Source organism: Anabas testudineus, chromosome 18, assembly GCF_900324465.2.
Source record: "Anabas testudineus chromosome 18, fAnaTes1.2, whole genome shotgun sequence".
In the NCBI taxonomy this organism is placed as follows: domain Eukaryota; kingdom Metazoa; phylum Chordata; class Actinopteri; order Anabantiformes; family Anabantidae; genus Anabas; species Anabas testudineus.
In genome coordinates, this window is record NC_046627.1 from 10,658,569 (window position 1) to 10,681,254 (window position 22,686).

General features: G+C 37.3%; 1 protein-coding gene and 1 long non-coding RNA gene across 2 annotated transcripts in view; both read left to right on the forward strand.

Moving 5' to 3' along the window:
- The window catches only part of LOC113168482 (trichohyalin-like), a 928,554-nt gene that overhangs the window by 26,879 nt on the left and 878,989 nt on the right, over positions 1–22,686 (forward strand). The gene's annotated exons all lie outside the window — the stretch shown is intronic.
- LOC117153038 lies at positions 140–22,685 on the forward strand. Its single transcript, XR_004463443.1, has 3 exons — positions 140–201; positions 740–1,081; positions 22,563–22,685. It is a non-coding gene; the product is annotated as an uncharacterized LOC117153038 (long non-coding RNA).

Consider the following 22,686-nt stretch of genomic DNA (forward strand, 5'->3'; position numbering starts at 1 on the left):
AAAATACACATATTGTAGTCGCCTGGTGATTTGGGAGTGACCCAGTAATTATTATTTTGGAGAGAACACGTTTTATAAAAACACTTATTTATAAACTGCATCATTTGCTTCATTTCCAGAACTCCTGTATTCTGTTCCTTCAATCTCCACTCAGACCTCTGACAGTTTTGGTTTTCTATCTTCTCCTGCACTCCTGTAGATGTAACTTACACACAAAGAGTATCTCAAAATGTCATAATTAAATGATACCTACAAAATTATTCCATTCAATTCAATTTTATCTGAATAGTGCCGAACAACACAACAGAAGCCATCTCAAGGCACTTTGCAAGACCTCACAAAATATAACTGTATATAGAAATTCAAACAACCCCAAATTATCATAATTATGTTATTAATCAAGAGAAAAAGACATTTCAGTTATCTAAATATGTCTGATAATTAAGTGTTTCAAGGAGGGAATTTGTCCTTCAAATGGTCACATTTAGTTCTGTATCATCAGATGGATGAGATCTCCCCTTTATCTGGAATCAAACCACACACAAGTAAATTGTCTGATTATAATTTTCTGACCATGAACATTTAATTTTAAATTAATGACACAGAGCTCTGTTGGAGGAGTCCACATGTTCAAAAACTGTGGTTACATTAACATAAATTAGAAAATTGTTAAAACAGTATCTTAGTGTTAATAGTATCAGTTACAGACCTGAACAGATACAACTTTATTTCTTTCCAGGTGAACCTGAGTTAATTGGTCCAACTCAACCAATAGTGGCCAGAGTTGGTGATGACGTCACGTTGCCATGTCATCTTGAACCTGTGATGGATGCTGTTATGATGACTCTGGAGTGGTCAAGGTCTGACCTGAATAATGTAATTGTGTACGTGTGGCGTTCAGGTCAGGAGTATGTAAAGGAAAATCATCCATCGTACACAAGAAGAACATCACTGTTCACTGATGAACTGAAACATGGAAACATTTCACTGAAACTCTCTGAAGTGAAATTGTCTGATAAAGGAACGTACAAGTGCTTCATCCCTAAACTCAACAAACAAACTTTAGTTGAACTTGTTGTTGGTAAGTGGACATACTGTTTCTAGTATGTGTGTATTTTGTTATCAATAGTTTCTGTCACTGATGTTAGGAGCTGAACTTTATAATAACTGTTTTACATCAGTGTCAGTGTTATAGTTTTATTAATGCTCTAATGTCACTGTGATTATCCAGCTGTTGTCTCAGTCTCCAGAGGTTTTACCAGTAATTTACAGTTCAAAATTATCAACATGACAAGAAACATAACCAGTGTTGATCTAAGCATTTGTAGAATTAATGTTTTGTGTTTGTCATCACTGTGTCAGTCCTTTGCTAGTGTGCCGATTGTCAACCTTGTTTGTTTCCTGCTCCCTCCATTCATCTTTTCCCCGACCTCTGGCTTTGCATCCACGGTTTGTTAGTCCTGTTAGTATAGTTAGCTTGTGTGTTAATAGTAGTGTAGCTTAGTTGTTTGTTCCAGCGTCTAGCTGTGTTCTTGATTAGTCCCAGCTATTGCTGTGGTTTAGTTTTGTTTGTTATTTCCAGCTGTGGCTGTGATTTTGATTTCCTTTTGTTTCATGTTTACTGCGTATCTTTGTCATTTAGAGTAGTTAGTTTCTAGTTTGCCTGCCTTAGTTGTATATTAGACACTGGACTAGGCGTCAATTATTTGACTGAACGTTGCTCGAAGGTGCATATGTCAAAATATTGTCTTGGCTGTTTTGCTTAAGCATTGTGTGGTTCAATACACATGCACACTGATGTTTCTGTGGCACCCTCCGTCTTCGCACTCTCACACAGTCAGTAGACTTTACATTGAGATGACTTAACAATCAGTTATGCATCTTCCTTTATACAAATGTGATTCTTCCTGTTTCCCTCTGTGTCTATCCCTATGGATTTGCTTTCTTGTCAGCTCTGTCCTTGCTGTCTTCACCAAGTCTTTCTGTGCTCTATACAACTACTCTATCCTTAAAAAGAAAATCTCAAGGTGTCTGTTCACTGTTTCTAGTTTGTAATTACTTGCATGTGGCTTGAATCGGCTAGACATTAATTGCAGTGTTACATGCAAATAAAAACATGAATAAGAACCATAAAAAGATTTAGCTTTCAACAAAGCTACATACATACAACATACACAGCAAACACAAATACAGACAATACATAAATGGAAATACTGTATTTTAAATACTGAAATTATGCATGTAACTTTTAAATTATTTTATTACACACAAAGGTGTGATCACAATATAAATAATGATCTGTACCAATTTTGGCTTTGCATCTAACAAAACAGATATAAACCTGTATTTAAAATAGGTATAATATATTATATGTACAATATATTGTTAGTATTGTTAGTATATTTCTCACCTCTCACTACTAACCAGTTTTCTGATGAAGTTTAAACATCAGAGTTGTTTCAGCTGTAAAGTCCTTTATCAGTGTTAAAAACCAACCAACAAAATGCCGCAATGAGTTTGAAGTGATACAAAGAAAAGCAGCACCATAAACTAAGGTTTTTAAGAGCAAAACGAACAAAAATAAAAAATAAAAATGGTAAAAGATGATGAAAATTAAATAAACCTATGATGAATTAGTTTATTAGCTATATATTATTCTTTTGTAGGAACACACTTTGGGTAAAATAGAAAAAAGTCTGAAGCACACAGCTGTAACCTCCATGTTTTATTTGCTGTTGACTGTCTAATAAGAGGTCTGATGTACAGTAGGTGTGTACTTCCTTTTCCTGCACAGCTTCTGTCTGACGTTGTTGTGAAAGCTGGAGTTCTAAATATGCACTCAGATGTTGAACCGTCTCTGTTCCTACATTCGATTAAAATGTGGCCCAGTTTTTGTAACTCAAACCAGAGATGAACTGAATTACCAGAAACATTTCTGAGGGTGTATTTGCTTCCTCAGCCTAAGAGTTGCCCTGATGTTTTATTTACTAGATAAAAGGTTAAGGTTTGATGGATCTCACAGTGCAGATAAATTATCTGAAGATATTTGAAATTAAATGCAGCAACTTGTTGAACTGTATTTGAATAATCTATTGTGTGTATCTGTTTGTAAAGCTTGTGATGTCTTCCTGGTTACAGCATAAACATAAACATAAGCATAAGCATCCTCACCTTCAGGGGAAGATGAGGATGTGAAAGACAGATGAACTTTAAAGAGCTGATTATAAATACTTATACAGGTCTCATTAGCTTTGTGTGTTTTCCTGTTTGTGGGTTTCTGCTCTCGTTTGTCTCAAGACTAGGACTTAAATTATCACCATCTTCAGTGTCTAAAACAGAACACCATGATACAGAGGGAGGGTGTAAAAATAATGGTCAGGGGTTAACCTACTGTACTTAAAGATGTTAAACTGAACACTTTGTCTTTAAGAATAAGGAAAATGCTAAAAAGAAAACTAAAAATAAAATAAAATATATTTAAACCCTTTACTATGTTTCACACATCCCACAATCATCCTCTCAGTTGACTGAAAGACTGAAGAAAATATCAAGGCCAGAGCAATGTGCAGGTTTCACAAGCACATGTGCCAAAGAAGGTGTTCTGGCTCCTGGGTTTGTTGATGTACAGTATTTGGTTTACGCCAAACAAAACATCTTGTCTGATGGACAAAATGCACCATTGTGGTGTCATCAGACCAAAGAACCCTCTTCCACTGGACCATGGAGTCTTTCTCATGCCTATTGGTGAACTCAATATGTGATTTCACATGAGTTTTCTTCAACAGTGGCTTTCTCCTTGCCACTCTCACATAAAGCTTTGACTGATGAAGAACCTGGGCAACAGTTGTTGTATGTAAGGTCTCTCCTATCTCAGTTGCTTTAGCTGGTTACTCCCTCAGAACAGTCATTGGTTTGTTAGTGGCCTGTCTCAATAGTCTCCTTCTTGCACATTCACTCGTGTTTCATTGTGTGGATGGCGTGTTTTAGGCAGATTTAGACATGTGCCATATCCCTTCCTTTTCCTGATGATAGATTTAACTGAACTCCGGGGGGTGTTCAGTGCCTTGTTTTTTTTTGTATCCATCCCCTGACTTGCTTTCAATTGACAATGACAATGACAATGCTTTTCAATTGCCTGTGCAGATCAAATTAAATGAATGACATTAGCTTCAACAAATGTGTATACTAGAAAAAAAAAATAGTAAAATGAAAGAAAAACTGAACTATAGCACTGCAACATGCATATGTCCAGCATTATTCTCACACAGTAGATGAAGCTGTGCCAAAAGACCCAAAACCACGTTTTCGCTGTTAAAAATGTTTTTGCCGTTTCTTCTCAGTCCCTACGGGTGACTCCAGTCTGTGTAGCAAGAGACTGAGACTGAGAAGGCAGTAAAAGCCTTAATGGAGGAGGTTTGTTTTGTTTTCACAACATTTATAATTTATTTCAGATTCAAAAACCACAATAATTGTATGATGTTAATTTTGAAGTTCAGTGTGTTAATATCAAAGTAAAAACTACTATTAAGATTTACTACATTTACACAACTGTACAGATAACTACAGTTTCTGTCAGACAGTCACTTCATTACTATAATTAAATAGTGTTTTTGGAAATCAAATGATGTATAATTATAGAATCAAGCTGATGATGAATGATGAGCAAATGTTGAAATAGTTTTTTTATTACACAAACAGTTCACATCTCTGCATACTCAACCATTTCCCCTTCATTTCCTCTCACCGCCACCTTTATAACTATTTGCATATAGGACTTTAACGAGACATAAGTGTCTATTAATATTTGGTGCATTAATACACTAATGTGTTTCTCCTGTCTATCTGCTCCAGGATGAGAAATAGAGCAAGAAGGTCATACCATTTTACTTTGTAACACATAAAGCAAAGGTCTGAACATTAAATTGTGTTTTTCAGTCAGTTATACAGTAAGGAATTGCTCAGGTTCTCTGTATAATCATTGAACTGTGAATTGTATTTAGTAACACTAACTTACAAAAAGCTTGAAAACTGTGAGGTGGAGTTAAAACTTCTGCTACTCCAATTAACTCAAGTTTTAATAACTTACAAATATACATAGCTTTTGTCAAGACAATCAAACACATCATGGAGCTTCAAATAAAACTCAAATACTTAACTTATATAAAGTTAAGTACAATCATACTTAAGTATAGCATATAACTTTGAGCATGTGTTATATGCAAAATATATCTTTTCTCATCCTCATTCCTCTTCATTTCTATCACAGGTCTTGATCAAACCTATTAATTTGTTCTGAGTAGTTCTACGACTCTGGATTGGGCAGTTGTTTTTTTCAGAGGAGCTGTAAATTAATTTCTGACATCTGCATTAAAATAAAAAGTAATGTTGTGACTCTGATAACAATGCATTGTTTATCTTGCTGTAAATTCTACAGTCTAAATGATGATGCTGTTGTCTCAAACTTTAACAGGTTGGAGAAATTCCTGATCTGGGAATGGAGCTTGAAACTCTCAATGTTGTGGCTACGAGTAGGAGGCTGGACAGAGGAGCACATTCAGCCAGAGACTGATCAGTGTCGACGATCAGTAACTCCAACCCAGCTTCTCTGCCAAGTTGTTACTCAGCATCACACAGTGACTCTCCAGACAATTACTTGTTTTCCTTGCTGTCTGATCATTTAACAGTAAGAGGAGCTAATTCTGAAAAACACGTTTATTACCTCCAAACAATGCTCCTGTTTATTATGTATAGATGTTTTGTGGACCTGCTGACACTAGAAGAAGCTCATTTTCACTCCTCTGACACTTTTTACTCCATTCCGCCCCTCACAAACAATCAACTTCCTGCCCTTTAGAATTAAATTATTTAAATGTAGCATAAGAAATGTCAGGTGTTTATCGAATCTTACTGTTACACAGCAGATGATAATTACTGACAGTAGGAGTCACTTGTTATCCCAGAGCACAGGTTCATGTGTGAACTTGTTTGGTTGTGTGCTGCACGTTACATGTAGCAGAATAAGACATAACGAGTTAATTATAAACAGTGATACTGACAAACTACACAGCTCAATAGCTTCGTGGGTTTCTGCTCTGGTTTGTGTCAAGACAAAGACTCAAATTATCACCGGTGTCTGCACGTGTCTAAAACAAAACACCGTGTGAGACACAATGAGAAAATGTAAAAATAATCCAGACATCAGTCCAGCTGATGTTGTTAACATTTGTTAACTATGAGGCAGTTCTTTCTTATTTTGCACAGTTTAAGCAACAGAAGACGTTTGTGATAGATTTTGATAAGATAGTTTCTGTTACTCACTACTACAAAGGGGATTTGTCTGCAATTAGTCGTAGGGACTCCAAATTTAGTCGTTGTTGTGGTATTACTAGTAAGTCCATTATTAAATCAACATGCAAAAGGGGCACAAAGAAGGAGCATAAGGAACTAGAAAGATGATAACATTTGGTAACATGTGATCACCTCCATGAAACAAGATAAAAGATAAAATCAATACAGACTTCTACCAACGAGCAGATATTTTCAACTTTGACAGTCCCAGCAGCAGCAGCAGCAAGGTAATAAAAATGGTGACAGCAATCCGGAGCAGGTTGAGGACGCTGAGGGTGTTTGAGTCATCAGAGAGGGGATCTTCATGGGGTGATGTAGAGGTGACAGAAATGAGAAACAGACAAAAAGGAAACAGATGAATTTCTTTAAAAGCCAAGAAATCTAAACACATGTAAATACTTTAAATGACATTTTAGCATTGCATGAACACCTGGGATCATAAAATACGTGATATGAAATTATCATTTAATGTTTTCTTTCAAATTCTACGATGGAGTTAACCCACATGTCTGTGAGTTTTTTTTTTATTTTTTATTTTTATTGTGTTTAATTAGCGATACCTATTTCATCATGTCTCACCTCTCACAGCCAACCAGCTCGCTGGTGATGTTCCAATACTGGAGATGTGACACTTGTAGAAACCTTCATTAGACTTAAAAACATTGTTAATTTTCATCTCCTCCGCAGGACTGCCGTGCATAAGGACATTATTTTTGTAGAACATGCCTAAGATGGTGGAGTGGTTCTTGCTCCTGCAGCGTAGCGTCACATTTGTTCCTTGCATCATAGGAAGAGCAGGACTGTCCAGGATCACAGGACCAGCTGACAAACGTGACAAAATGAAATCATTGAATCTTTTGATTTGTACTGACCCTGCTGCAGATACAACAACTTTTATTTTCTTAAAGTCCTTAAATTAACTGTATGTCTTTTTGTTGGAACTGTGTAAAAACATGAGTACTACAGAGGCCATACGTATACAGCACCAACGCTATTAGACAGAGCAGAAAGGGGGGCACAGTTAAAATGTACAGCATTTTGAAAAGTTGTCCAGGACCTATTTGAGTTTCATAAATCACAAGATAACTTTGCTATCTGTATCAACAATGAGCAAAGTACAACCCCATGTGTCAAATAGATCGCAAATCACAGAAACCCATATTTTATTAACAATAGAACATAAACATCTGAAATGTGGCCAAATGGCAGCAACATGTCTCAAAATAGGACTTTTCCAGGACAGAGTCATGTTTACTACAGTGTAGCAGCTTTTTGTTGCCACTGAGCTCTTTTGAAGTTGGGGTCGTTCTAAGAAATACAAGTGGATTATATTGCCATATTTAGAGGTTCTAATCAGCATAGTTGATTGAGTTGAGTCATCAATTGGTGATCGGACCCAACTGATGACTGAAAACCAAATGCGATCTAGCTGAAAAACATCTGCTCAGTTATGATCTGGGAAAACTATAAATATATGATAAAGGGAAATGGTTTTTTTTTTATCAGTTTTGTGCATTAAAAAGATTTAAGATATGTTATGATATGATATGATTAGATATGTTTTCAACACTTTCTAAACCGACTGTATTTTAACTTTAGAAATTCAACAAACATACCAGTAATAGTGATGTTAACTCTGTCGCTTCTCTCTGCTTCACTCTCACACCAGTATTCTCCACTGTCTTCAAGATAGACTCTATCAATGGTGCAGGATGATGTTGTTCTCTTACTGTCACATGTCAGATTCAATTCCTCAGTATTTTTGATTCTTTTCAAGTGAGTCCGACCACCAAACCCAACACAGTCAAAAGAAACAGAATCAAATTGAAAGTGCTGCAGTCTGTTCGGAGTGATGCAAAGAAAAGCTGTTTATGAAGACAAGAAAGAAAAGTAAATTGAAAATCTAGAACTGGAAATGTATGAAGTTTGACAGATGAACATAAAAGATTATAATAAAACCAAAAACTCTAGTAGATACTAGTAGTACTTTTTTTCAAGCTACGTTGTGGACACTAATTTGAAACTGAACCTAATAGCATAAACAAATATACAAACTTAAATCATATCACAAAGACAAATGTAAAAGAATTTGAGCAGTTTTCAATGTAGTTTTTTACATACAGAGAATAAAAGTGTTGATTTTTTGTTTGTCACTTACTTCTATTCTGAGTGTAATTGTTGTGAACTTGTTCCTTCAATAAAACGAGTCCAAGCATCACTGGATAAATAAATGAACATTATTGCATATAAGACATACTGTACATGTCTGCAATATATAAAAAAAATGTCAATCTAAAGACTCACCAAGTCTGAAGCAGAGAGCTGTGACCTCCATGCTGTCTTTTTTCTGACTGACTGAGAATCAGACTGAAATGCATCTTAGGTATGAGGGTAAGAACTTCCTCTTCCTGTGTATAGTTTATTTATATATTGATGCAACAGCTGAACCAGCAGTCACTAACTATTATCATAGTGTCAAATAGTATCAGTCTTTAACTTACAACCATTTCCTGATTTGTTAACTTAGCGTTTACACATTTTGTCCTCACCAGACAACCAGTTTGACTATTGGCAGATAACACACCTTGTCGTAGTTCCTCGAACTTTATAGTTAATTAAGAGAGTTGAGAGTGTGATGTGTGTGATTAGCAGATTGTATTGTTTAACCTTTATTTAATTCAATTCAATTCAATTTTATTTGTAGAGCGCTTTTACACAACCAAAGAACAGTAAACGAACAGTGGATGTGTATGAATCATGAAATCAGATTGTCCCTGATGAGCAAGCCGAGGGCGACGGTGGCAAGACAAACTCCCTGAGAAGGCAACAGGAAGAAACCTTGAGAGGAACCAGACTCAACAGGGAACCCATCCTCATATGGGTGATTACATGCTGTGTAGGCAGCAGGCAGTCCAGAATAACAGTCGACGTCCGCCGAGGCCAAAACCAACTTCATAGTAGTGTGTAACCAACTCCAGTCTCCAAACGCATCCCATAGGGCAAACGATGGATCCAGGCGACGAGAACTCCAGCCAGAAGTTGGGCATCAGGACGAGTCAGACAGGTCCTTTTACTGTTGCACTAGATGTAACAGAAAGGCCTGTTGGGGTTACAGCGTGATCTAAAATCTTGCTTCTAGCAGCAGATGATCCTATAACTAGTACTTCTGTCTTATCAGGATTTAGCAGAAGGAAGTTAATTAGCATCCAGTCTCGTATATCCTTTACACATTGCTCAACTTTATTAAGCCGTTTGATCTCGTCAGGTTTTGATGAAACATTTACTGTGTGTCGTCAGCATAACAATGAAAGTTAATACCATGCTTACGGATTTTGTTGTCCAGAGGAAGCATGTAGAGGGAAAAAAGCAGTGGGCCTAAAACTGAGCCCTGTGGAACACCAAACTCCACTGGAGAGCATGTGGAGTAATCGCCATTTAGATCTACATACTGATAACGATCAGTCAAATAGGACCTAAGCCAGGAGAGGGCCGTTCCCTTAATTCCAACAACATTTTCTAGTCTGTGAAGGAGAATACTATGGTCAATGGTGTCAAAAGCTGCACTGAGGTCGAGTAGCACAAGCATAGTGACGTTACCCTGATCAAAGGCCAATCGGAGGTCATTTACTACTTTAACAAGTGCCGTCTCTGTGCTGTGATGAGGCCTAAATCCTGACTGATAGAGTTTGTGTATGTTATTTCTATGAAGATACGAGGATAGCTGCCCAGCTGCTATCTTTTCGAGAATCTTTGAGATTAATGGGAGGTTTGATATCGGTCTGTAATTGGACAGCTGACAGGGGTCGAGATCAGGTTTCTTGATTAGCGGTTTAATAACTGCTAATTTAAAACACTTTGGGACATACCCACAGCTAAGTGAGGAATTTATGATTGTCAGCAGGGGCTCTATTATTTCTGACATCTGTTTTAGAAAGTGTGTCGGTATAGGGTCTAATGTACAGGTTGAAGATTTTGCAGAAGAGATGAGTGAAATTAGTTCATTCTCTTCAAGGGGAGTAAAGTATTCTAGGTACTGATCTGCTGAGGTTAGCTCGTCACCTGCGTCAACTAAATTGTCCGGTTTTAAAGCTTGAATTTTTTGCCTTAAATTTACAATTTTGTTATTGAAAAAGTTCATGAAGTCCTCGCTACTGCACAATGTTGTTGCGGAGATATCGGCAGTGGTCTTCTTTCTAGTTAATTTGGCTACTGTTTTAAATAAAAATCTAGGGTTGTTGTTTTCTATAAGAGTGGAGAGATACGTTGATCTAGCTGATCTTTTTATAGTTCAGGATGCTCTCCTTCCACGCTATCTGAAATACTAACAATTTAGTTTGGCGCCATTTACGTTCTAACTTTCGAGTAGTCTGTTTTAAGGCGCGCGTGTCATTGTTAAACCAGGGAGCGAGTTTCTTATCTCTAATGACTTTTCTTTTAACTGGAGCTACATTATCTAAGGTATAACGCAATGACGACTCTAGATATTCAGTCACCTGGTCTAGTTCTGTAGGGTCAGACGGTGATCCAATCAAAGTTGATAACTCTGGGAGATTACTGATAAAGCTCTGCGCGGTAGTGGATGTAAATATACGTTTACTGCGATAGCGCGGCGCTGAGTATAAATTATTAATATGACACACTGTAGTTGAAACAAGATAGTGGTCTGAGATAACTTCAGACGGGAGCGTACCGTATTTTCCACACTATAAGGCGCACCTTCAATAAATGGCCTATTTTAAAACTTTTAAGTTGTGACAAAGGCAGCTAAAAAGTATTATAGTATTGTTCTTAAAATTTGTCAGAGTGAGAGTTGTGTATTTTAGTTGAACTTTGTTAAGATAATTAGTATCAGAGTGAGCGCTCTTTCCACTCTCTGTTCAATAGAACAGCTTTGACGTATTTTCTCCATCGGTAAATTAAACTAGTTTAGTTTCCACAGTAAAATGAACTGGTTCATGTATTTACTGAGTGTGATTTATACGTTTGTGCCTTGGAAAACATTTGTCTTTGTAAGTATTAACATGTTTATTGTCATTAGAAGTATGTTAGTTGTTACCTGTTACATGTGATAAATTACGTGTGTTATTGTAATTTGCTTCATTCAAGTCAAGCTAGCGTTTGAGAGTGTAACATACCAAATGTGTAACGATGTGTATTATTTGTTAATTTAGTTTCTTTCAGTTACATAAAGAAAAGATAGGATAAAATGTAGTTGAGATCAATGTACTCCTCAGTTCACAACTCCAGTAAAGACGAGAAACAGCTCCATTGATTCGTTAATGTTAAACGTCTATTCACTTGTTCTACTGCTGACTGATTGACTTCAGTTTGTGTGAGCCACAAACACACAAATGGAAATGAAACGGTGTTATGCTGAGTTTTGCATGCCTGCCGACATCTGTATCCCCCACTGTAATCAGGGAGGAGGATGCAGATTTCAGCAACTCCGAGTTGCCAAATATTGCACCCCCTCCCTTATTAACTGTAACACACGTTACCTTTGCGTTATTAAAAATGCTTAAGCAGATTAGTAGTGTTCTGTACAAGATGTGCAAACTTTGGTATGATTTGAGCCACTCACACTTTTGCGTGTGTGAATTTCACTGTCAGCTTAAGATAATCTAAAAGGACAAATGACAGCATTTTGTTATAACGTGTGTTACAGTTAATACGGGAGGGGGTGCAATATTTGGCAACTCGGAGTTGCCAAGATCTTTATCCTCCTCCCTGATTAGAGTGGGGGATACAGATGTCAGCAGGCATGCAAAACTCGGCATAACACCGGCACGCTACGCGAAGTCATATATCCCAGCATGCACCGCGCTCTACTTCTTCTTCTACGAGTCGGCGGCTGTTTACCGTAGTTTCGAGACATGTTGAGGTATTGTTCCATATATAAAGCGCACCGGATTATAAGGCGCACTGTTGGCTTTTGAGGAAATTGAAGGCTTTTAGGTACGCCTTAGAGTGCGGAAAATACGGTAAGTACATTTCTTATACTTGAACCGAAGGATATTATTAAATCTAAAGTGTGACCCGCTTTATGAGTGGGTCCTACTACACACTGATCTACTCCTAGCGAGTCCAATATGGACAGAAATGCTGTTCTCAGAGGGTCTTCTGGATTCTCAAAGTGAATATTAAAATCTCCAGCAGTTAACGCTTTGTCTACAGAAACAACTAGGTTAGAAAGGAAATCTGCAAATTCACAAAGAAATTCAGAGTAGGGCCCTGGGGGTCTGTAAATGATAATTAGCGGGATCGGCTGAGCAGACTTTATATTTGTATCTACACTTGTTATGTTACTATAAAGACATTCAAAAGCTTTAAATTTGTGTACATGCTTTTGTACGATAGCCAGTTTATCATTGTAAATAACTGCGACACCTCCTCCTCTACCAGTCAGACGAGGCTGGTGAATGTAGCTGTATCCAGGAGGAGTTGCTTCATTTAAAGCTACATACTCGTCCTGTTTAATCCAGGTTTCTGTTAAGCAGAGTATATCAAACTCCTGATCCGTGATAGTTTCATTAACAGTAAGAGCTTTAGATGTAAGAGATCTAATATTTAACAGTCCTAACTTCAGATCAGAGGTGCTGGCTGCACAGTCAGTGTGCTCTGAATTTGAGGTCACTATGTTAATTAAATTATTAAAACATACTTTCTGGGTTTTTCTAGCTTTTTGTTTAGTTCGACGAACAGACACAGTCTCAATATGTTGAACCCTGAGTGACGACTCTGTGCAGCTAGCAGACGGTTGGTTTAGCCTGTTTGTCTGCTCCCTGGCCTGGACTCTGGGTAGTCAGCGACTAGCTAGGCCTGATCTTAGACTATGAGCTATACTGCAAGAAATGAGAGCAGCACCTTCCCGAGTGGGATGGACACCGTCCCGCCCTAACAGGCCAGGTTTGCCCTCAAAGGTCCTCCAATTATCTATGAAGCCCACGTTGTTTTCGGAGCACCACCAGGACATCAAGTGGTTCAGCCACCATAACCTGCTGTAGGTTATGTCAACTCGTCTCATTGGGAGGGGGCCAGAGAAGATTACCACAACTTTACACAAACAAAAGGCCAGTGCTTCCTGGATTTGATTACGACTGGGGACCAACGTTACATGTCATACCCCATTTCTCCCCTTATGTTTCCTGTCTGCTGTCCTCTGTTGACCATAAAATGAAGACAAAATAAACAAATAAAGGCAAAAACATAAACAACCCAAAACAAGTTACACTCCATCACATTTGAAGTTGTCAGTAAAACAGTCAGTACAGTCATTGTACTGATCTTCATGATCTTCAGTAGTTATTGTTAAAGGCCTCATGTCAGATTCATGGATTATTCTCCAGTCACCCCCACTGAAAAAATCATCCACCTAATACTGTGGAGATTCTCCCTCTGCAGTCAAAACAGCTTTGACACATTAAAAGATGGACTTCACAAGACCTCTGAGGAGGTCTGATTGTAAGGTAGAGTCTCCATGGATTATTTTCCCATAGTGCACCTGGGTTCCATCTTATCCCATGGTTTTATACACACATTCTCCATATGATGTAGAAGACAGCGTGATTCATCAGACCAGACCCCATGGTTCAGTTGCTTCATGATCCAGTTGTGATGCTCATATCTCTATTGTAGGTGTTTTCGGCAGTGGACACTCTCACTGGTCTGTGCAGCTTCTTAATTTGTCAAACTGCAGTGCACAGTATTGCTTTTCTCTCCTTCACTCTCACATCAGTATTCTTCACTGTCTCCTGGATAGACTCGATCAAAGCACTGTGTATTCTGTTGGTCATGAACAGTATTACATTTTGGATCTCGTGTCTTTCCATTAAATATTATATTATTGCGCAAAATCTACTCTTTTGTCATTCTCCTGCTTTTATATGACTCTCGTACACCAGGTGTGTGTGAAGTGCCATACGTTCTTTCTTTTTTTCTGGTTTAGTAGCAAGCAAACACCGTCCACCACAACCTCGAGCAATAACTGGAAGTCCAGCATTTTCCTGTCTACAGCAAACTCACTCTAATAACAGCAAAACACACACACTGCTCTGCTCTTGGGTTCATTGATGAACTCAGAAGTCTTTCATCTTCTTCCCATCCTCTCAGGATGTGAACAAACTGTGTATTAATTTATTTTTGATGAAGACGTCCAGTTTATGTTGGGGTTTATAAAGTCTCAGCCATATTAATGCAGGATTGATGTCAGGACTGAATTTCAAAGATGGACTGATTCTGTGACTCTAAATCTGGGTCTCATTCAAAGCTCCAAGCTGTAAGTGTTACAACACCCAGTGTGTCGAGTCAGTCTGATCTTTGTGCTCGACTGTTGTCTTTGTCCCTTTGCTCCATTTGCAGATTGTGTCTCTGGTCTTGCAAAATTCTTGCTGGGTAATACATTACTTAAACTGGGTCATATCAGTATTTAAGGTTGGGTGTTTTTGTTTTTTTATAAATAGGCAAATGTGTCTTAAAGAAGAATCAGCTTAACACCAGTACCTCAGGGTTTCTGTACAAAAAGGACTTGTCACTGTTTCTGCCTTGTCCCTGTTCAGTTAGTTTTGTTTCTGTCTCCTCTCTTTTCACCTGGTCTCACTCCTGTGACTCTGCTCTACATCACTTCCAGATGTCCATATTTGGACTTCCTCACTCTCCACTCTCCTGCTCCCTAATCATGGATCAGTTTCACCTGTGTTCACCTTTTCCTTTAAAAGCTCCCCTCAGTCTTCTGTTCGATTGTTGCACATTGTTTGTACATGAAACAAACTAAAACCCATTTTTGAGTTTGAAATATGTGGCTGGTTAGTGTCGTGGTAAGATCACTGTCTTGGGGTTTGAATCCTAGCTGTGGTCTACCTCCAGTGGGGTTCCTGAGGCAAGACCTCCTTATGCTTACCCTGCCTACCCTTTATAAATGTTTTTTGGATAAAAGCGTCTGCTAAATAACTTAATGTAAATTAAATACTTAGTCATTTGAGTTCTGATGTTAGCTGTAAGAACCATAGAAATCCTGGTGACTGGCTTCTGCACCTCCGTTAATTTGGCTGTTTGGCCGATAGCCTCAGCTCCCTGTTGACATTTCCATAGGTTTTGTAGTGAAACCAGCAGCTGGTGAAGTCTACATACTGTTTGTAATGTCTCCAATGAGAGGATGAATGACACTCTGGGATGTCTTCCATATAGTTGGGCCCCTCTAAACCAGGGATTGCAGTGTACAACAAAGAGGACCATGGCCTCTGGGTGATAGTAGGTCTTGTAGCAGGACAGCTGGCCACAGGCTTTACATGAAAGGGACTTGACACCATCTCCTGTCACAGCCAGTGTAACAGCTTTTTGTGAAGTGACTGCCACTATAATAGCTGCAGCAACACACTTCACTATGCTGCTCATCTCTGATATTTGAGTGATTTGAGAGACAGTTTATGTGCATTTCAACCAGTAGGTGTTAAAATTAAGCTGTGTGATGATGTTGGGTACAGGTGGGACAGCTGCTTTAGAACATATGGGAGGTCCAAGAGTTGTACAAGGTAAGTGCTGGCTTAGGTTTGGCTCTGGTTTGAGATTTTTGTGAAGCACTACGTTGCGTACTACCTGCGTTTGTAACCATTTGGGTGGTCACATTTTTTCACTTTCCTGTTTATCCACTTGAAGTATTTTTGGTGGAGGTCTGTTAAATGTGTTATTTTCTTCTCTTCTGCAGTCACCTGCAGGCCTATTCTCCACGAATATAATAAAGTTGAATTTAGAAGTGTGACACATTTACGCTAGGTGCAAATCGAAAGGCTAAATGTTTGAGCCATCAGGTTTGAACAATTTTATCTTCTTAGCCAAAGAAATGAAAGTATGCATAGTAACCACATTGTTGGTAAACATAAGGTCCTATATTTTGTCCTGCCCTCCAACATGTGACACGGTTCCTTTAAATTCTCTGCAGATCTATTTACGTCTCATACTGCCCATTTAAACTGTTTTACCAGCAACAGCAAGCTATTTCTATTTTTGTTGTTTTTACTTACAAAAGAAACCAGTAAAAACCAGTTAGTTCAGCTGCCTGTAGTGAGAGATGCTGCTTCTTCCTCAAGCAAAGTGGAGGAAAGCTCAGTGATCCAAGCTAATAAGAGAGTAGTATGTATTTCCCAGGTGACGGGGACAACAGATCGTAAGACAGATTAAACAACCTCTCTGTTTTATAACCGTGCACGGAACCTCTGTCCTCTTCAATCAGGACTGAATTCACATCACCTGAAGTAGAAGGTAATTTGAATGTTTGCAATAATCAGTGACTAAATGGAGCAAATGTGTGTTATCAAGGGAAGAAGGCACCTATACAGATAGTAACCAGGACAGTTGTAAAAAATTGCTTTACAAGTTAGATGATAACCCAAGTCTCTGGAAATGATCGTCGCCGTCCTATTTTACCAATGGCATTATTTATTTTATTTAAACCACATCATCTCCTTAACCTGTAATGAAAGTCTCTCTGCTTTTTTATTTCCTGCTAATAAACTGTAGTAGAAAGCCAAAAAATTAAAGTATGTCTCTTGTAAAATGTATATTTCATACATATATACATTTTAAAGTGTTTTGCCAGAATTTATATTTATAAATAAAAAATAGCTATGCTAAAGTACAAGCTTGAAATATGTTGTTTTCCCACAACATAACCTGCAGATACACTGCAGATACAAAGCACTGAAACTGGCACAGCACTCTGTGTAGGTGTGCAATGGTGAAAGTAGGACATTGTTTATAATATAAATGCAGAGGATGGTGACACAGTATGGCTCCAGGAAACATAGATAAAATAAATCTTTAGTCATATAATTTGCCTAAACACAAAAACACATTTTTATGTGGTTATGTTAAACAAATATCAATGTTTTCTCTGTTTTCCTACCTTGTACAGTGTAACATGGATTTCAAAGCTAAGGCACATATCCTAATTTAGCACATAATGTCATGTGTATGTGAACTGTGTCTCAGTCAGCTGAGGAGAAGACAACTTCAAGTGCAGCAGCATTACAATCTGGGCAGAATGATGCCAGTACGCAACCTGGGTAAGACGAACTCAACGAGCAAAATGTATAGTCAAACCTTAAGGCTTTAGTAAAGTAAAATGTTAGATTGGTACTTCCAGTAATAGTTTTGCAACAACACATCACAGAGCTTCTTTGGGTGTCTCACAATGAGCGTTCTTAAAGGCGTCTTTTCACGTTGACGTCTTGATCCAAAGCCAATTTCATTTGACCTGAGGGATGAGAACAGGTTTGGTTGTTTGTTTTAACCTCTGCAAATAAAACCTAGAAGACCCCTTTGAATTATTTCTAAGCTAAACAAATAAATAAACAATTCAAGAAATATGTTTGTGTGTATATATGAAATAAATAAAACTCCAATTTCAAGAGAAATGTATCTTGGTTCCAATATATAGTGTATCTACTTATAATCTACACATTTATAAATTTGTATTTCTAAATATATCTCATTAAAACTTATTTTGTTTGTAGACAAAGTCATAAAGTGTCAATCATTAGAATTAAATTACATTACTACATTTCAAATACCTATTTTCAGAGAATCAGTTAAATTTGACCAGAACACAACATGATAGTGAAAAAGTTGTAATTGCTCATTTTGAATCTCAAAATAAAATTAATCAGTACCATGAACATAAACTTAAATATATATGAAAAAAAAACAAAAAACTTTGTTGTCACATTTTTTATTTCTTCAAAAAATTTTTTTCAGTTCAGTCTTTTGTTCATATAGTAAAAACGTTTTAACCTGCTATGTTTAGTTGCTGTAAACTTTAAAGTTTATGATATAAAAGATAGAGATCAAAGAATAATAATCTAATCTTTTCCAACAGGTTCTATACATCATATACAATCACATGAGAAGATGCGAGTTACAGTATGTGGAGCACACACACTACAAATGACCTGTATCAACCTTATTCAAGAGATCTGATAAAAACTTCAAGTCAAGTTATTATCTGTAAGTCACGATGATTAAACTAAACTGTGTTAAACAACAGCGTACTGCATTTCAGACAAATGTCACCAAAAAGTATATTTGTCTAAAATGAGTTTATCTTGTAAATTCTACACAAACCAGTTCCAGTGATGATGGTGTTGTCCTCCTCTCTGTCCTCCTGTAGTCTAACAGGAGTTTTCTCCACTGTCCGTTCGACAGGCTCAGTGAATGTTGCTATGAGTGTTTCAGTCTTTGAATTTAGTTTGGTTATAATTAATATAATGTAAAACAATAAAAGTCTTTAAAAACAAATTGTTGTGTCATGGACGTGTACGCAGCAAAATGAAAACAAATGAATAATGAACTCTAAAATGGATTTATGCAAAATGTGACGGGTGAAAGACTCTAACAGGCATAGTGGCAGCAGAACCACAAATTATCTAAAAAGCTATTTTTTTAATGAGGGAGCTCACCTTTGTTTGTTCTGTGCAACTTTGGTGTTTTGAATAGTAGGGACCTTTTATTAGGTTTATAAATGACCATAATTATTATATTATAATCAGTATTATTTTTTACAGTGCCACATTGTAGGATACCACTACATTTCAGGGTCTGGTTGTAGAACTTACTTCTAGTTACAGCCGCATAAACAGGTTGACGTGAGTCCCCATCATCATCTGCTAGAGAGAAACCATCAGTAAGCAAGAAACTCTTTAAAGAGCTAAATATAAATATTGATATTGACAGAATAATCTCATCTGCACTGTCCTCTCTATTGACTAAAATGAGAAAGAAAATGTTTTTGAAAATACTGTACAGCATTTAAATCACAATGCAAATGGAAAGTAGACAGGTTTGTTTGTTGTATATCAAATTAATAAATAAACTTTGAATCTGTAGTGAATTACTACAGCCATAACTACAATGACATGTCCTCACTAACCCCTTTTCACTTTCTTTACCTGAGCTGGATTCTGCAGTTTGTGTCTTGAAGGAAACTGATGGATAAAATAAAATGTTTTTACCAACTTAAACTTGAGAAGACAAATAGAATTTCCAAAACAGTAATACACTCAGTTTGTGTATGGTTTAATGCACTTTGGACAACAAACAGGCTACAAACTGTTGTACTGATGAGTAAAACTATCTTAATAATGACTTCTGAATGTCCTAGAAAGCTTTGCTTTCATTTTAAAACTGAGTATATGGATAAAAACACTGGAAAATCTATTTTTGCACATACATTGGTGTGAAAACGTGTTCCTGATTTCTTTGTTTGTTCACATTGCAAATGTTTCAGATCATCATCAACAAATTAGTTAAAGATAACACAAGTTATCACAACATGCAGTTTTGAATGAAGGTTTTTATTATTATGGGACAACAAAATTCAAAATTACATGGTCCTGTGTAATAAAGTGTTTGCTCCCCTCTTTATCACACCAGAGTTAAATTTCTCTATCTATACCCAGGCCTGATTACTGCCACACATGTTCGCAACCAAAAAATCTCTTAAATAGGACCTGTCTGACAAAGTGAAGAAGACCAAAAGATCTGAGACTCCAGCAAACCACAGTACAGAACAACAGCCATTACCTACAAAGGCAAAAACATGGAACAGCAGAGAATCTTCCAAGTAGTGACCGGCTGACCTAAATTACCTCAAGAGCACAGCGACCACTCATGTATGAGGTCACAGAAGACTCTACCTGCATCCAAGGAACTGCAGGCCTCACTTGCCTCAGTTAAGGTCAGTGTTCATGTCTCTACCCTAAGCAAGAGACTGGGTAAAAATGCTCTGCAAGTCAGTGTTCCAAGATGAAAACCGTTGCTGAGCAAAAAAAATCCTAACGGTTTGTTTCAGTTTTGTGAGAAAACAGAAAAAAATTTGTGGACTGACGAGACAAAAGTTGAACCTTTGGAAGGTGTGTGTTACATTACATCTGGCAGGAAACTAACATACGCCAACAGAAAAAGAACATCATATGAACAGTAAAATATGGTGGTGGTAGTGTGATGGTCTGTGGCTGTTTTCCTGCTTCAGGACCTGGACGACTTGCTGTGATAAATGGAACCACAAATTCTGCCGTCTACCAAAAAATCCTAAAGGAGAATTTTCAGTCCTATTCTGTTTGTGACCTCAAGCTAAAGCGAACTTGGGTTCTGCAGCAGGAAAATGATCCAAAATACACCAGCAGGTCAAAACCCAAAAAACTTACAGCCACATTGAACGGGTTTTCAATGTGGCTGTAAGTTTTTACAGAGTAAGTAATAGATATAAGCATTTCCACAGCAGCAAGTATTTAGTTAAGTTTTTTTTTTTTTTTTTTTGAAGGCCTATTAAGCGTGTGTTTTATAAAATGTATTTGTTTTTTCTATTTGGAGATTTTAATTAGATTGCTATTAAATACAGACTACAAGAGCTGGACTGTAAGTTGTACATGTGTGGTCAGTGAGTGGAGGCCAATATTATTAATTTATCCAAATAATGTTGCTTGGTTTATTTTCTCCTCCTTTTCCATCTCTCCTCAATCAGATTTGAACACTTAACAATTTTTATCCAGACATAACCAAAGAATAAAAATCTCTCATGGTAATGACCTTTGCAGGTAAACAGAGCTGTTATTTGTTGTCCCGCCCTCCAACAGGCGACTCGGTGCAACAAAACTTTACCTTCTCCGATGATCCATTTAAGTTTCACACTGCAACTTTAAACTGTTTCACCACCAGCAGCCAGATATTTCTTCCTTCACGTTCCCTCAGCATGTGTTTTTATTTTTTACTCACAATTTGAAATGTGATCCAAAGCAACAGATGAAAATAGTCTCTGCTTTCTCCAATGACTAAAGGGTCCTGCGCTCTGACTGACTTCTGTCCTCTACACTGCTTCACTCAGGACTGAACGACAACACAGAAGTAGAAAGTAAGTAAAGCCTTTACTTGTGGTAGAAAGATTTGTATTTTTTATTTTTGGAATAAAAAATTAAACAAGTGTTTTGTCAAAATGTATATTTTAGTCTACACTCATAATATTTCAAGTGATTTCAAAACTGTCTGATGAATTAGCTGATTTAAAGGGGTGATTAAAAATATCTATAGCCGATATATTTGAAAATCAATTACTTTATTCGAAATATATTTTTACCACAACAAAACTACAAGTAATCTAATCATAAAACAGCATTTTAACAGGCACAGCACTGTGTGTAGGTGCAGTAGTGAAAGTGAAAGTATGACTTGTTTTTTTAAAGGGACACTGGAATGTTGCCAGTGAATGTGTTTAGAAACATCTTTTTTATACAGTAATGTTGAAATATATTTGTACATGCATTAATGTTTTCTCTTTGTTTATGTAACTGTTACATATCTCATCAGATGAATATATTGTTTATTGGACCACAGCTCAGAACAACCAGTGCTCTGGTTGTTCATCTTCTCCTGCTACTCTTTAGCACAGGTAACTTGTTTTTTTTACATACCAAGATAAAATGTCATCAATATTTTTACATCAAGAGATCAAATGATGCAAGTTGACAATTAATGTAATGTTACTTTGCAATAGCTGAACATTACCTTGTAGAAAACATTTTAGGTTTTCTATCCTCACTGCTGTGTAGACAAAAGCTGCCCTGAATTATGATTCGAACTGTCACTGGTTCTGACCACAGCTGTAACTGTGTAATTCTCTATCTATGTAACTTCTTCTATTCAGTTTTTACATGTTGTACATCTCTGAGTTCTTACAGCAGGAATTAAAACCCAGATCTTTTACTTTCAGGTCAGTCTAAGTTAATTGGTTCATCTCAGCCAATAGTAGCAACAGTTGGTGATGACATAATTTTACCATGTCATCTTGAACCTGTTATGGATGTTGCTGCAATGACGTTGGAGTGGACGACGTCTGATCAGGGCCCCAGATTTGTCTTTGTGTGGCGTGCTGGTCAGGACCTTGTAAACACTAAACATCCATCCTACAAAGGAAGAACATCTTTGTTCTCTGATGAACTGAAACATGGAAACATTTCACTAAAACTCTCAGAAGTGAAACCTGCTGATGAAGGAAAGTATCAATGCTTCATTCCAAAACGGAATGAAGCATCTTTTGTAGAGCTTGTTGTTGGTAAGTGGACTAACTTTACTTCCACAACAACAACATACATCCATCTAGATATGGTTATTAGAGGCTAATAATGTTTCTGAATTTCTAACTTTCCTTTCCTCCATTTGCTCATCATCAGGTGCTGCTGCTTCACCTGTCATCAGTTTAACAGGGATCGATGGAGATAAGGATAGAGTGGCTTTACAGTGTGAGTCTAAAGGCTGGTATCCAGAGCCTGAGCTGTTGTGGCTGGACGCTGAGGG